Source organism: Macrobrachium nipponense, chromosome 2 (assembly GCF_015104395.2).
Source record: "Macrobrachium nipponense isolate FS-2020 chromosome 2, ASM1510439v2, whole genome shotgun sequence".
NCBI classification, from domain to species: domain Eukaryota; kingdom Metazoa; phylum Arthropoda; class Malacostraca; order Decapoda; family Palaemonidae; genus Macrobrachium; species Macrobrachium nipponense.
The window spans coordinates 130,381,588-130,396,587 of record NC_087201.1 but is presented as its reverse complement, the minus strand read 5'-3'; positions in this window follow the sequence as shown (position 1 = coordinate 130,396,587).

Genomic DNA, 15,000 nt, shown 5'->3' with positions numbered 1-15,000 from the left:
CAAGTGAACACCTGAGAAAATTTCATAATTACTAAAGACAGGAAAAGAAGTATTTAACATTAATCTAACAAAAATTTCTGTATATGATTACAAAAAAAAAAAAAAAAAAAAAAAAAAAAAAAACGAACACAAAGCAAAAAACAGCGAAACGAGAACTCACCGGAACAGAAGCATGGACAAGACTGAATAAGTTATTTATTTTTTAAGGTTCGCATCGATTGCCATCGGGGTGTCAGTCACCGAACAAGATTAGCTTTGTCCAAGAAGGAATTCTCTGCAATAAGCAACCATGCGGTAAAATGTGAACATAACATTCGGTACACTTATTTCAAAATCATATCTCAAGCAATAGATAATTGGTCATTACCCATTCTCGAGTCCCTCTTCATTAAACAGTGGTCACCAATCCTCAACAAACATTCAACTGCTGTAAAATTAAACATGACCTAATAGACCATTCGTCCATTCTACCTTCTTGCATCTGTTTGCCTTCCCCTTGTCAAAAATAAATCATAACTTACTCAGTCTTGTCCATGCTTATGTGCCGGTGAGTGCTCGTTTCGCTATTTTTTGTTTTGTGTTCGCCTTCATTTCTATTTTTTATTTATTTATTTATTTTAATCATAATAAGAAATTTTTGCCTATTGGGATTAATGTTACTTTTTTTCGCCTTTAGTTAATGTGCACTTGAAGTTTTTGTGCTAAGATTCAGTTTTTTCATCTCTCTCTCTCTCTCACTCCTGAAAGTGCCATTGTGCTTAATTGCTTTGCTCTTTACTATTAATCTCGTGTTTAATTATTTACCATCTTGTTTTTATCTAAAATTCGAATTTCACTGATGTAATGATAACCTATCTATATATTTTTTCAAAGTATAATTTACTACTGTGCCCCATTTTAGTCTGATTACTAGTGTATAGAATTTAAATTTTTCCCTGTTTTTAGCCCTGAAGATGGGATTTGAATCCCAAAACGAAGGTGATGGATAAAAATAAAGTTTTAACTGAAAAATGCTGAAGTTTCTGCTGGTCATACTGTTCCTATCAAAAACTTTCCGCCCTCTAGAAGGGTTAAACTTTATGGGTACAATCTTAAGGCTGTTAACAAGTCTCTCGGTGTGAGTTTGGTAGCCCTCTATCTCTCTCTTGAACCCAGCTGACGCTGGTACCATTTGTGAGGTCGACTGGTGGCAGTAAACCAGTATCGAACCCAGGGCCTTGCTCTCGGTGCTCTTTCACACATACATATTATATAATATATTAACTATATATATATATATATATATATATTATAATATATATATACATATATTTATATATATATATATATATATATATTATATTGTATGTTATTTATAATTTTAAATATTAAAAAACGTCTATATGAAGCTATGTGATTATATACACACACACACACAAATCCTATATATATATATATATATATATATATATATATAATGTATGTATATATATATGTATGTAATATATAATATTATATATATTATATTTATATATGTATGTTATGTATAATTTTAAATATAAAACGTTATATATAAGCATATGTATATATACACACACCACACAAATAATATATTATATATATATAATATGTATGTATATATATAATATCATATATATTCATATATCATATATGTGTGTGTGTATATGTATATATATATATATATATATATATATATATCCGCTGTGTTGGTACCAAACTAGCACTTGTTGTTGCAATATTTTTTTCACAGTGCTTTACATTTTTAATATATATATATGTATATATATACATATATATATTATCTATATATATACTATATATATATATATAGATAATATATATATATATATATATATATATATATATATATATATATATATATATAAAATGTAAAGCACTGTGAAAAAAGTATTGCAACAACAAGTGCTAATTTGGTACCCAACACAGCGGACCACATGGGCATACGTCTACAGCATTTACATATGTATGTTGTACAGATGAAGAGATGTCTCCTTAGTAGCGTCATGAAACTGGTTTATCACTGTTCGTCTCTCTTTAGTTGAACAGCAATGGCAGCAAGTTATAAACCTCCGGATCCCTTAACAACTCGATCCCCGAGCATTTTAGATAAAAATGAGGAACAGACAACAAAGGACACACAAATGAAAATAAATGCAAGTTCAGTAACTCAGAACAGGACAAAGGTACTACCTCGACCCATTCAATGAAATAGCTTCGGGGTACCAATCCGAAGGTTAACATGCTAGACATTTTGGATAATAATAATAATAATAATAATAATAATAATAATAATAATAATAATAATAATAATAATAATAATAATAGGTATCGTAAAGAATGCACTCTAGTTTAGTAGGTAAAAAAAGAGTCCAAGCTTTTTTAGAAGCAATCAAGTCATGTCTGCCTTCGTGACTGCCAAGATTACACCCTGAGAAGCAAACAAATAGAGGTTAAACTGTGCCAAATTCATCTTACGGCTGTGGAGAGAGAGAGAGAGAGAGAGAGAGAGAGAGAGAGAGAGAGAGAGAGAGAGAGAGAGAGAGAGAGAGAGAGAGAGAGAGAGCTGTTTCCTGAATCGAACATTCTTAACACGGCTGCCATTCTCATTCTTTCCCAGACTTCTCCAAAACAATTTAAAGCGAGGGGAATTTGCGTTCCAAATTTATGAGGTCCCTGGTATTTCTCCAACACCAATGAGCTGCCTCTTCCGATATATTTCTCACTAAAAATACACACAAATTAAAGACCATATCTCCTCAGCGTGTCACTGAGGAGATCCTCGTGCCGTCTTTACTTAGGGCCAACAGGCAAACTTTGTACCGATGACCTTTGAAGGAGTTAAAGTGGCATTGTTGCAATTAAATAATCAAATCTCTAAGTATTCGGTATCCATCGTCGAGTGCAAGCTCGGCAATACAGATTCCTTTTGGGAGGTTAGAAATATATGTGATAAAATAACCTAGTTTAAGATTAACGTTTTTTTTATTATTTATAGGGTTTCGAAGTTTATTTTATTATCACACATAATGCTATGAAACAGTACTTTCGATTGAATATAAAATACGGAATTAGAACAAACGACCAAATGTCTTGCAATAATATGAGTCTGATGATATAGGAAATTAGATATTATAAACGTTATTAAAAACGTAAATAAATTACTAACACTCTGCCTTGAATCAGTCCAAAATTGTTCATTTCTTCCTTCTCGTCTTAAAATTGCCATTCGTGATGAACATCTTGTGACTAATATGGAAATGGCATCAAACATACAAGCACTTGATCGATACAAAGCGTGGTGCATGCTGAAGGTGCACTATAACATATTCGTTATAAGAGTAAGTTTTATTTTGATACCTATAAAAGGAGATCTTATCAGAGATCTTCACAGAAACAAAAATGAAACAAGCGTGAAACAAAAGATAGCCTTAAGGGAGATAAAGAAAGCTTATGCATGTAGTCACAAGATAATTATTTTCCACACAATGATGTTATAAGCATAGTACTCTTTGAATACCTGTTCTCTAAAATGTTATCAAAACACAAACTCTTCCCTCATCACAACATAGAGTAGAAAATATTTTGATCATGATTTAATGTTAATACATTTTAACATTTCTCTCAGGTAAAGTATTCAATAGAAAAGCTTTTAACATATAAAACATTTATACTGAAAGCAGTACGTAGACAGAAGCATGTTTTGACTACTGAATACTTAGATATTAAGAGTTCTAGGAAAATATATTTCTTAAGGCACCAGACAGACTGTTATTTATGAAATGAATGTATATAATCTAAAATGCACACTGAATGAATGTAAAAGATATATTAAGTTCCGAAATCAATTACCATATATATATATATATAATATATATATATATAATATATATATATATATATATATATATATATGTATGTATGTGTGTGTGTGTGTGTTATATATATATATGAACAGAAAGATCGATACGGGGGTACGTAAAAAAAACAATACATTTATGCACATGAAAATCCGTTTGTAGATATAAGTTAGCTATTCAATTTTGTAAGGCAATTACATGAGCGAATAAGTTTCAGCCTTCAAGTGGATAAGAACTCACATCCAGTATTCTGAAGTGATATTTATTTATGCTAATGTAACCGGCAATTAAATGACAGAATAAACTTTAGCCTCTTTGACGCCTTTTCCCTAACAAGTCAAAAAGAACACTGTGCATCTCAAACCCCTCCTATCTAGCTTGTCAAACTACTTTAACCTTTTCACCCCTTCTGTCAAGTATTTTCATATGTCTCATTCTTCCAATGCTTCTTTACACAACATATACTATCAAAACAGTTTATTTAAACTTCAACCTTTTGCTTTTATTCCAATTAAACTTCCACTCTATAATCCCTTCCTACATTACATCCTTGCCTACAGTAAACATTGTAATGCTGTTCAGATCTTTTACTGACAACCTGATACATTTTCTCCTCGCCTTTTCTATATCTTCTCTTCCCTGATCTTACTACTTAAATACCTACACAAATCAACTGCAATTCTTCCCCCATCTACATCAGCATTCACTCTTATATTTACGCGTTTCTTTTACAATTTACCCTTATTCTAGCTGGCTTTTTTTTATGTTAACGTTCTTGCAAAAACATGAGTACGTCTTCTGTAATTTTCCTTGATTATCCTTTATCAGCAATTCATCCTTTAAAATCACCGGCCATTCCAAGTTCGAACCACATTTTTCTTGATTTTCTTACCATCACCTTTTATATAGGTGCATGGCTAACTCTCTTATTAAGCGACTGGACCCTAAACCACCTACTGTAAGTTTTCACCAAAAGTCAGCTCCTGCAGTCACAGTTCCTTACTTTATACACCTCCCTCTTCTACTACTTCCATTTCAGTGTCTAATCCTAACTTACTTTCTATCCATCTACTTTATATATGCTGTTCTCACTTCCCATTTATCCATGTTACATGTTCTAACTACATTGACAACCAGACTTACCTGTTTCCTCTACAACTCAAACCTCTATTTATTAAAGCAACCTTTTCAAAAAGTTTATACACACACACACACACACACACACACACACACACACACATATATATATATATATATATATATATATATATATATATATATACATATGTGTATATATATCTGTATACTTGTATATACGTGTATATATACATATATATAAATATCTATACATGGATAGAAAGTATATTATTATTATTATTATTATTATTATTATTATTATTATTATTATTATTTCAGTAGATGAACCCTATTCATATGGAACAAGCACACAGGGGCCATTGACTTGAAATTCAAGCTTCTAAAGAATGTTGGTTTCAACCTCCCACCACAGACCCCACACTGGAGCAGTAACTGATCATGATACAGAGCCAGTGATTTTCCATCGTCCTGGGGGAAACGCAAACCCTTGATGTATGAGTGGCAATTCCAAGACACTAACCACTTTATTTATTGTAATTGTATTGGGCTGCATCCTTCTGATGGCGCCCCTTAAGATTGGAAAATGATACATACCAAATTAAACATACACGCACACATATATATGTGTATGTGTGTGTCTGTATGTATGTATATATATATATATATATATATATATATATATATATATATATATATGATATGTGTGTGTGTGTGTGTTTAATTTAGCATATATCTTTTTCCATTACGGGAGCTTAATGCTTCATCACTCGGTAACGATACCAACTTCTGCAGACTGTAGCTTTTATAATTACACTAGCTGCTGTAACCGGCGTTCCTCGGGATAAAAAGGCGCATGACGTCAGCGATGACAACCGCTACAGGGCGGATTATGCAATCACTTTCAGAATAAGTAATCACTTGGGATCGTACTGAACCAAAGAAGCTTTCGAAGAGTTCGGTGTCAACTCCGAAAGTCGTAAAACATGAGGGGGTACGAAAAAGAGGGGTAAGACCGCCTTAGAAACAGCCCTTGAAATTCGGATTTCGACTAAAACCTTTCTGGGGGGGAAGGGGAGTTTATGGCAAAAATTTGGTAGCCCTAGCTCTCATAGTGTATGCGTGCATAACGAACAGACAGACAAACAGACAGACAGAAATTGCCTTTTATATATAGAGAATAACCATAGGGTATGTGTCTGCATACGTGATTCTGTAACTTTGTCTGTGCATGTGTATACTGGTGGGCGTGTAAGCATGCAAATTTACGCATATTCATACATTCTGTTATAGAAGGAGAGAAGAAGAGAAGGAGAGAGAGAGAGAGAGAGAGAGAGAGAGAGAGAGACTCAAATAGGTTAACAGGAAGCTGGCGCAAAGTTCCTGATGCAAAGAAGGATCAGATTACCATCACAAGTTTCAAACGAGCGTTTCCAAGGGAGAACGGTGATCCAAGAACTTCGTCCTCTGAGGCGGATCACGTTTCATCTTTCCATACAGCAAGTCAGAATGAATCTAGCACCTTTTTCATCGTTAAATAAAAAATGGCAAACTTGTAATGAAAGACGATCGAGTTAAAATTCATCGATTATATTTATGTAAGTATACTGAAGCACTGGTGAAAAGAGAAACCGAAATCTTTGAATATTACCAATAATTAATTCAACTCTTAGACAGAACACCGCAGTTTTTCTCCGGAACATTAAGGGAAGGTGCGTAGAAGTTATAAATAAAGTATGAGGAGACAACCAAGATGGCTACTTTGGTTTTCATCTCATTCAAACATCTACGAGATGCAGAAGCTGAATCTATACCAAAGAGAACAAAATAAGAAACCTTCCACCACTTCTTAGGGATTATATACATTATAGAAACAACACCCTGAGCATAGAAATTAAAATAAATATAGTTAGCAGACCATAACACCAAAGGATATTGGTAAAATCTAGATACTACGAATACAAAGGCGCATTCTTTTGTTTATTAACATTCAGCATTGTTTCTAGTATTGTTATTCATTATACGTTTACTCAAATTGATCTTTTCCGATATTTACAACTACCTAACTATTAATTGAAACCAAGCCTAAAAAAATACAATTTCACGAAAGTACTTTCGTAAAATAACATTGTTCAAATACGGTCAGACAATGCGGAACAATAAATAATCCCAATTCCCATGGTGAATGCCATCAGATTTCATTAAGAAAGTGGATGAACGCCTAAATACGAAGAAAACAGACCTAAATCAAGGTTTAAACAAACCTGAGAGGATAAACGTAACATTTGCTCGTACTTGAACCAGATTGGAACATTTCTGCTTGTCCTTTTTATCTATATACCACGGTTTATGCGTAGTGAAATGAGCCTCACTTAAAATATAAGCACTCAAAACCACCAAATGTCTGCACTTTTAGAAAACTAAATGGGGTTACTCACCATACGGTACCAACGTCATAGCAGAATGCCTCATGGTCCCATAAGGTACAGTGGATTTACCCCGCAAAATGGTTTACCTGAGAAATAAGTAAAATAGATTTTAGTCATTTTACAAAACAGAATTATTTCTAAAATTGCATAATGTATATGAAAATTTGGGAAGGTAATGTTTTAGAACTATTTTCCGAGAATCCATTGTACGTTCGTTAGCATTAAAATTAACAAGCGAAACCAATCAAAAATAATGAGAGAACAAGTTACCATAACAAACCTCCTTTCTATTTTGTAGGATACTTTCGCCGAATTAATTGAATGGTACTCATTTCACAAATGATTTCATAAGAAAATGACTCCTTTCAGTTTCTTAAAACGTTTTTAAAGTCGTGGTATTTAGGAAAAGGAATAATATTGTTACTATTACATGAGTATTTAATTTTCACATAACTATACAAATTTATTATTTAGAGTATAATAAAATATGATAGAGAAGTCCTTAAGATCAGAGATTACTCCTTTTGAAATGGGAATAGTGAATTATGACGTTATCTGTCAAAGGTATATTCATATGACTACTATTAAGGAACAAATTAATAAGAGCAGCAAGAGTTTAAGAAGAGAAGACTCTAACAACATCAACAGTAAAACGGAATACCAACATAAGGATCTGAAATCCAGTAATTAAAGCGAAACAAAAACTGGGTGGAAAAAGACCAAATTCATTTTTGTAGTTAATCTTCGATGTGGTCTTTCACTCTGTTCCTCCCGAGGGGAAATCCACGTGGATATAGAGTGTTTCACCTATTTTACTATGAAAAGTGGGTTCAACGACAATGTAACACCATATGGAATCAAAGAATTCCTTCGTAAACAGTACCGCATTAATAACACGCAGAGACATAACAAAAGAACAATTGTCTCAGAATGCTACATCGTCTACTATCGTCATGACTCCTGAAAAATCTATCAACTGTTTCATCGTCGGAACAGGAAAGTACCATAAAAAAAAATAAATAAATAAATAAATAAATAAATAAATAAATAAAGAGAGAGAGACTAGCAAAGGTTTAGGTTTATATTGGAGAACAAAAAGGCACCTCTTGTCTTCACTCAGAAATCATCCATCTGTCAAGAATAAGATGGTGCTACAAAAGACTAAGTCAAGAGACCATTCACTTGTCTTCGTTAGGACTTTAGCTTCCTTAATATACGTGAATTACTGGGATAAAACTTAGCCATATACCTGCCTGTATGATACGGTGCTAGTACGATAATTTCAGTAATACCCCGGAAAAAAAAAGTCCACACCAGGATATATGTACCTTAATTCTAAACGACGTTAAAGTCGCCTGTTATATTGTAATCTAGTGGTACTCGATAAAACAGCAAAAGATCTTCCATAAGCATCCAAACCACCGAACAACTCCTTTTATGAAGAGACTTAACTAGTCACCTTTTGTAAAGGGATCTTGCCAGCAGCCAGCTTACTCTTCACTATCAGCCAGTAGCCAGCTTACTCTTCACTATCTCGACAAACGGTCTCTAGTGAAAGTGATGGACATCATTAAGACTATTATTAAACATTGAAGGGAGGTTATTACCTCCTATGCTATATCTAACGGGCTTGGAATCATTGCAGGGAGCGAGAGGTGCAAAGGGTTATAAAAATTCAGCATTGCCAGTCTAGTTGGGAACCTAGAAGACGTCTGTAATCATCCAGAAAACAAACTGTGGATAATACAGGACTTCCCTCCGCAGCTGTCTAACGAGAGGTTCCCTAATTTCTAAACTGAGGTCCTTTAAGTGCATGAATAGCTCTATTCGTTTTCCTGTTAGTTTATATACACTAGCCGTTACTCTCATTATGACCATCAACCACTGGGGTTGAGGAAGTGAGTAGAGTTTCTTATCTGAGGTGGTCCCCCTCCCTTTATCAGAGGTACTGAAGAGGGAGACATGGTCAGGGGTTCTTACCATCCCACAGATCGAGACATGGTCAAGTGTTCTCCTACTATCCCACAGATCTACAAGTGATGAGGGTTCTACTGATGTAAGGGTATTGTATGGCCCTCAGTGGAAGATAAGACCACGTCAGCCCCACATGGCACCCATACAGCGCTCACGTTTTGGCTGAGGAGTAGGGTGCTGGATACAACCGTTGTCTCACCTGAAACGATGTGCTTATAAATGACATCTAGATTTGAGAAGTGAAATCAAGAATACAGGAACTCAGGAGATGGAAAGTACAGATTTATGAAGGAATCACACCTTGGATGATTTAATAAGAAAATTAAACGACGCCGCCTACACTCATTATGGAATGAGGAAACAAGGCCTGGTGATTAGGAGTAATGAGTCATGACAAAAATCCCGAAGAAATTTGAACTTGCTGTATATAGTAGCATAGATGATGATTTGTACTTACGTTGGGCGTGGAGAAAATATTTAGTATGATCATCCTAAATTGGCAGGAGAAAGAAATTGATAAAATGCTCAGAGATGTACTACAAGTAAAAGATGAAGTTACACATAGCAAATATTTATGTAAAGCATTTGTTACAGAAGTTTTGTAATTCAAAAATCCCTTCTGAAGGCTTTCGTTGAAATTGAGAAAGGACTTAATATTATCCACTGAAACACTATCATGGAAGTTCTTAATGTCACTATGGTATTCCAGTTATATATGCTAAACTACTAAAACTATCCTTATAACACAGATGAAACGTTAATGTTGATTGAGTCTTGAAAATAAATCTGTAGTGATTAGCTCCTTTGTTGTCTGTTATCCTAAAAGATTTGCTGAAGGTTGAAATAACACTAGCAGGAGAAATTATTAATGAGATCGAGTCTTCCATATATTAATGATTTTGATGTCCCGTACAAATCCTCTTGAGAAGGCATTTAGTGAAACACCAAAATGAGAATAACAATTAAAAACAATGGAAATTCAGTTATTGGCTAGGCTTTTTAATTTGGAAAAGAGACTGAAATAGCAAGTAAAATCAATGTTCACATTTTTTAAACCTGGTGAACACGTGAATTGGTGATTTGTGATTAAATTCCTACAAAATTCTTTTATTTCTACTGACATTGCTTTTCCACCTCATTAACATTTTACCTCTACATAACAATGTATTATGGTCTGTGGCTTCAAGAAGCTTTTGAATAAGACATGTGCTACAATGAAGGAAAATTACATAATGTAATATCGCTTTCGAATGGCATAATCTTACATACAAAACCGAACCGTTATGATTATCATCATTACAATTATTTTTAAAATTTATTTTTCATTGTGATGCGTATTTAATAATGGAGGCTAAATTGATAGCTAACATTTAATTATATGTAATTTGTATTATCTCCATTGTATCTACTGTATTCTGTCTGTGTAAGGACATGAACTGAAATATTCAAATAATAATGATTATTGTTATAAATAAAATCAAGTGCAACGAGAGAGAGAGAGAGAGAGAGAGAGAGAGAGAGAGAGAGAAATCCTCGCCCCCCTGCCCATCAAAGTTCTCCAAGTGGCAGTAACTTGAGAAGCCTATTCGGTAGAGCAGAGGGGCGGTGAGGAGAGTAGATGGGTAGCCTGTTAATGTAAAATAAACATCGTTGATGACAAAAGGTTTAAACGAGTCCTTCCTATTACGTTAACAGCACCAGATATGGTATAATGGTTCTACAAAGGGAGAGAGAAAAAAGGAAAGAAACTAAAATAAACAGGTGGCCGAGTTTGTTTTCATTCGGTTAGAATTGGAATTAGCATAACATACTTCTACTCCCAATGTTGGTATAAATAATGAAGGTAACAGTAACGGTAATAATGGAAGAAACAATGGGATATTAATAGTCGGTGTGATAGGTATCTAAAATGAAGGAGATGGGAAGATGAAATAATATAATGGTATTGAATAAAATATTAACCACATGATAATACGTTGCAAGTTATGTCCAACAGTTAGTAATCACATTCGTTCAATAATAAGCAAAATAAAAATTTGAAATCATCAAAAGAAAATTGAAAAACAATCAAAAGAGTAATGAAAAATATTCAGAATGAAAATAAAAAATTCTCAAAGTAAAAATGTAAAATAATAAAAAAGAAAAAAATTAAATAATAGAAAATTTTAAAAATTCAATAGAAAAATAAATTTAAAAAAAAATTTAAAAATACACAAAAGAACACATTAACAATGATAAATGATAAAATTCCAAGAAAAAAACATTTTAAAAAGCAAAGTAAATTCGAAATAACCAAACACCACACACATTGTGTCGCAGGAGTCTTTCAATTAAGGTTGAAAGTGCCTGCCTCCCTTTCCCATTTTTCCGCCCCTGTGACATCGTCTAGCACCATTGTCCGGAACGTTTCACTTTGGATGATGCTTCCTGCTGTTTCCAAATTTAGAAATCAGACTGAACATAGGTCGCCTATTGATGGATTTCGTGCCGTCTAAACGGAATTTTATGAAGGGCCGTGTTTGTCAGCCGGACAACAACAACAACAACAACAATAAATAATAATAATAATAATAATAATAATAATAATAATAATAATAATAATAATAATAATAATAATAATAATAATAATAATAATAATAATAATAATAATAATAATAATAATGTTATATTGAAAATTATTGCTGCATCAGCTGCATTAATTTTGTAGAGGTTCTTCTCTATTTCTCTAATTGCGTTTTTCTCAGCGTTGCTTTTAAACTGGTGAGCAACGCACCGAAGGTCGGCATGTCGAAAATCAGGAAACAATAAGTATCAATTTTATTGCAATGCCTGGGGCGTTCGTTAAAATTTAATATTAAATTTAAATCTCAACTCTTTTGAGGACTATAAATTGAATTTTGAATTTTAACTAACGCCCCAGGCGTTGTAATAAAATTGATACTTATTGTTTCCTGATTTCTGACATCCCAACCTTCAGTGCGTTGCTCACCAGTTTAAGCAACAATGAGAAAAACGCAATTACAAAAATAGAGAAGAACCTCTATAAGATTAATGCGGCTGATGCAGCAATAATTTTCAATAAAACATGTTTAAAACATGGTTTACTTCCAACATACAATAATAATAATAATAATAATAATAATAATAATAATAAAAATAATATCCACAATTTCAGCTCAGAATTAAGATACACGGGACAAGATTATATAATAACATAAGGCTGCAATAAACCAGCTGCATTCTGGAATAATAATAATAATAATAATAATGACTTTTATTTCAGGTCAAGGCCAGATACAGAGATTAACAGTACAGAAACAATACTGTACCTAAAATTAAGATGCACGGGATAAGAAGTTATAATAATAAATACCTGTAACCAAACAGTTGCTTTGAGGAATAATAATAATAATAATAATAATAATAATAATAATAATAATAATAATAATAATAAAATGGACAAGAGAAGAAAATAAGGAAATATGGAGATGCTACATCAGAAACAACCCGACGGAAAGAGGATACAGAAGACGGTTGGTCAACATCTGGAATGAGAGGAATAACACCCACCAAAACAGAACAGGGACTGGCAGAGAAAGTAAGGAACATCAAGAAAAAGAACTGGCTCTCGAAAACAGAAAAGGGGGAACTGGGAAGAGAAATAAAACCCAGCAACGAAGGACAAGACGACGAACTAACAGACGATACCACTGAAGACGACAGGAATGATGAGCTACCAAACAACGGCACACAGAGAAACACCAAAGATGAAACACCAAAGATGCAACAGAGAAGCCGGAAGGGGTGGAAAAGATCAGACAATGGATGAAGCCAGATACAGAGAACAAAGATCCCATCCATGGAAGCCTATAACACAAAGAAACTATGGAAGAAAACAAGTCAAGTTAATAAAGTAATGAGACTAATACACATCACCAGTCTCGCAGAAACAAATAACCTGGCATATGCAGGAGCAAGACTAGTAGCAGAACTCATGGGGATAAAAACACCAACACCAACATCACAACCAACCTAACAGAAACAAAACAGCAACTGCCATGGAAAAGGCGCCTGGAAAAACAATTCATAGTGATGGCAGAAAAGAGGCTAAGAAGCAAGAAAACAAGTGAGGAACTGAACGAGAAATGCAAAGTACAGTAGGGACTAAACAACACAATAGAAGATATAAAACAGAAGCTTAAAGCCAAAGCACATACGATCCAACGGTACATGAATAGGAACAAACTATTAAAAAAAAAAGTAAGAGACGGAAAACATGGGGCAATCCGGTATTACACTACAAACATGCAACAATGCTACAGGAGGCCAATGAAGAAGAAATGGGGAGAATAAAACAAATATTCATCAAGACCACCACAGATACAATCAGACGCCAACGAAAGAAAATGCCCAACTGGAAAGCCCAAGGTCCCGATGAAGTCCATGGATACTGGCTCAAAAATTTCAAGGCCCTTCACCCACAAATAGCAGAACAACTCCAGCATTTGTACCACAAACCACCACGTGCCCAAATGGATGACCAAAGAGAGAACATCCTCAGTACAGAAATACAAGAACAAGGGATATATAGCAAGTATCTACAGTCCTATCACATGCCTATCAATAATCTGGAAGTTATTAATACGTATCATCAGTGAAAGGCTATACAACTACCTAGAGGATACACACACCATCCCCCACAAACAGGAAGGCTGCAGAAGGAAGTGTAGGGGCACAAAAGACCAGCTCCTGTTAGACAAAATGGTAACAAAGAACAATACTTAAAAGCTCTGGGATAAGACTAGCAGAGTTTAAAATCAGGAAAGGGATCTTTCAAGGCGACTCACTGTCCCCACTTCTCTTTGTAGTAGCTATGATTCCTAAGACAAAAGTATTGCAGAAGAAAGGAGGCAACAGACTTAACTATCTGATGTTCATGGACGACATCAAGCTGTATTGAAGCATTAAGGAAGTAGAGACCCTAATCCAGACTGTGATGATTGTATCTGGGAACATTAGGAACTGCAATATAAAAATCGAAACCAAAAACCACATAGCAAGGTAATGTCTGGTACTTGCAAAGAGTAAGTGCAAGAGGCATGATTCTGTAGCAAAAGCTCTCCACTGGAGCCTATGCAAGACACAACCAGCTAGCATGCAGTAATAAGCGGTACGAACAACAACCTGAGGAAGTGATAAAAAACAATCAGGCACAGATCCTCTGGGACTATTGTATCAGAACAGATACAGCGATACGTGCCAATACACCAGACATGACGTTCATTGACAAAATCAAGAAGAAAGTATCACTTACTGATGTCGAAATACCATGGGACACCAGAATAGATGAGAGAGAAAGAGAAAAAAAATTGATAAGTACCAAGACCTGAAAACAGAAATATGTGATATGTGATATGTCAGTGGAAATTGTACCCATAATCATAGGAACACTAAATCCATGAAAAGGAACCTGGAAAAACTAGATGCTGAAGTAGTTCAAGGACTCATGCGGAAGAGTGTGCTACTAGAAACAGCGAACATAGTAAGAAAGTGATGGACTCCAAAGGAGGTAGGATGCAACCCGGAACCCCACACTACAACAACCACAATGTCGAATAGGATGA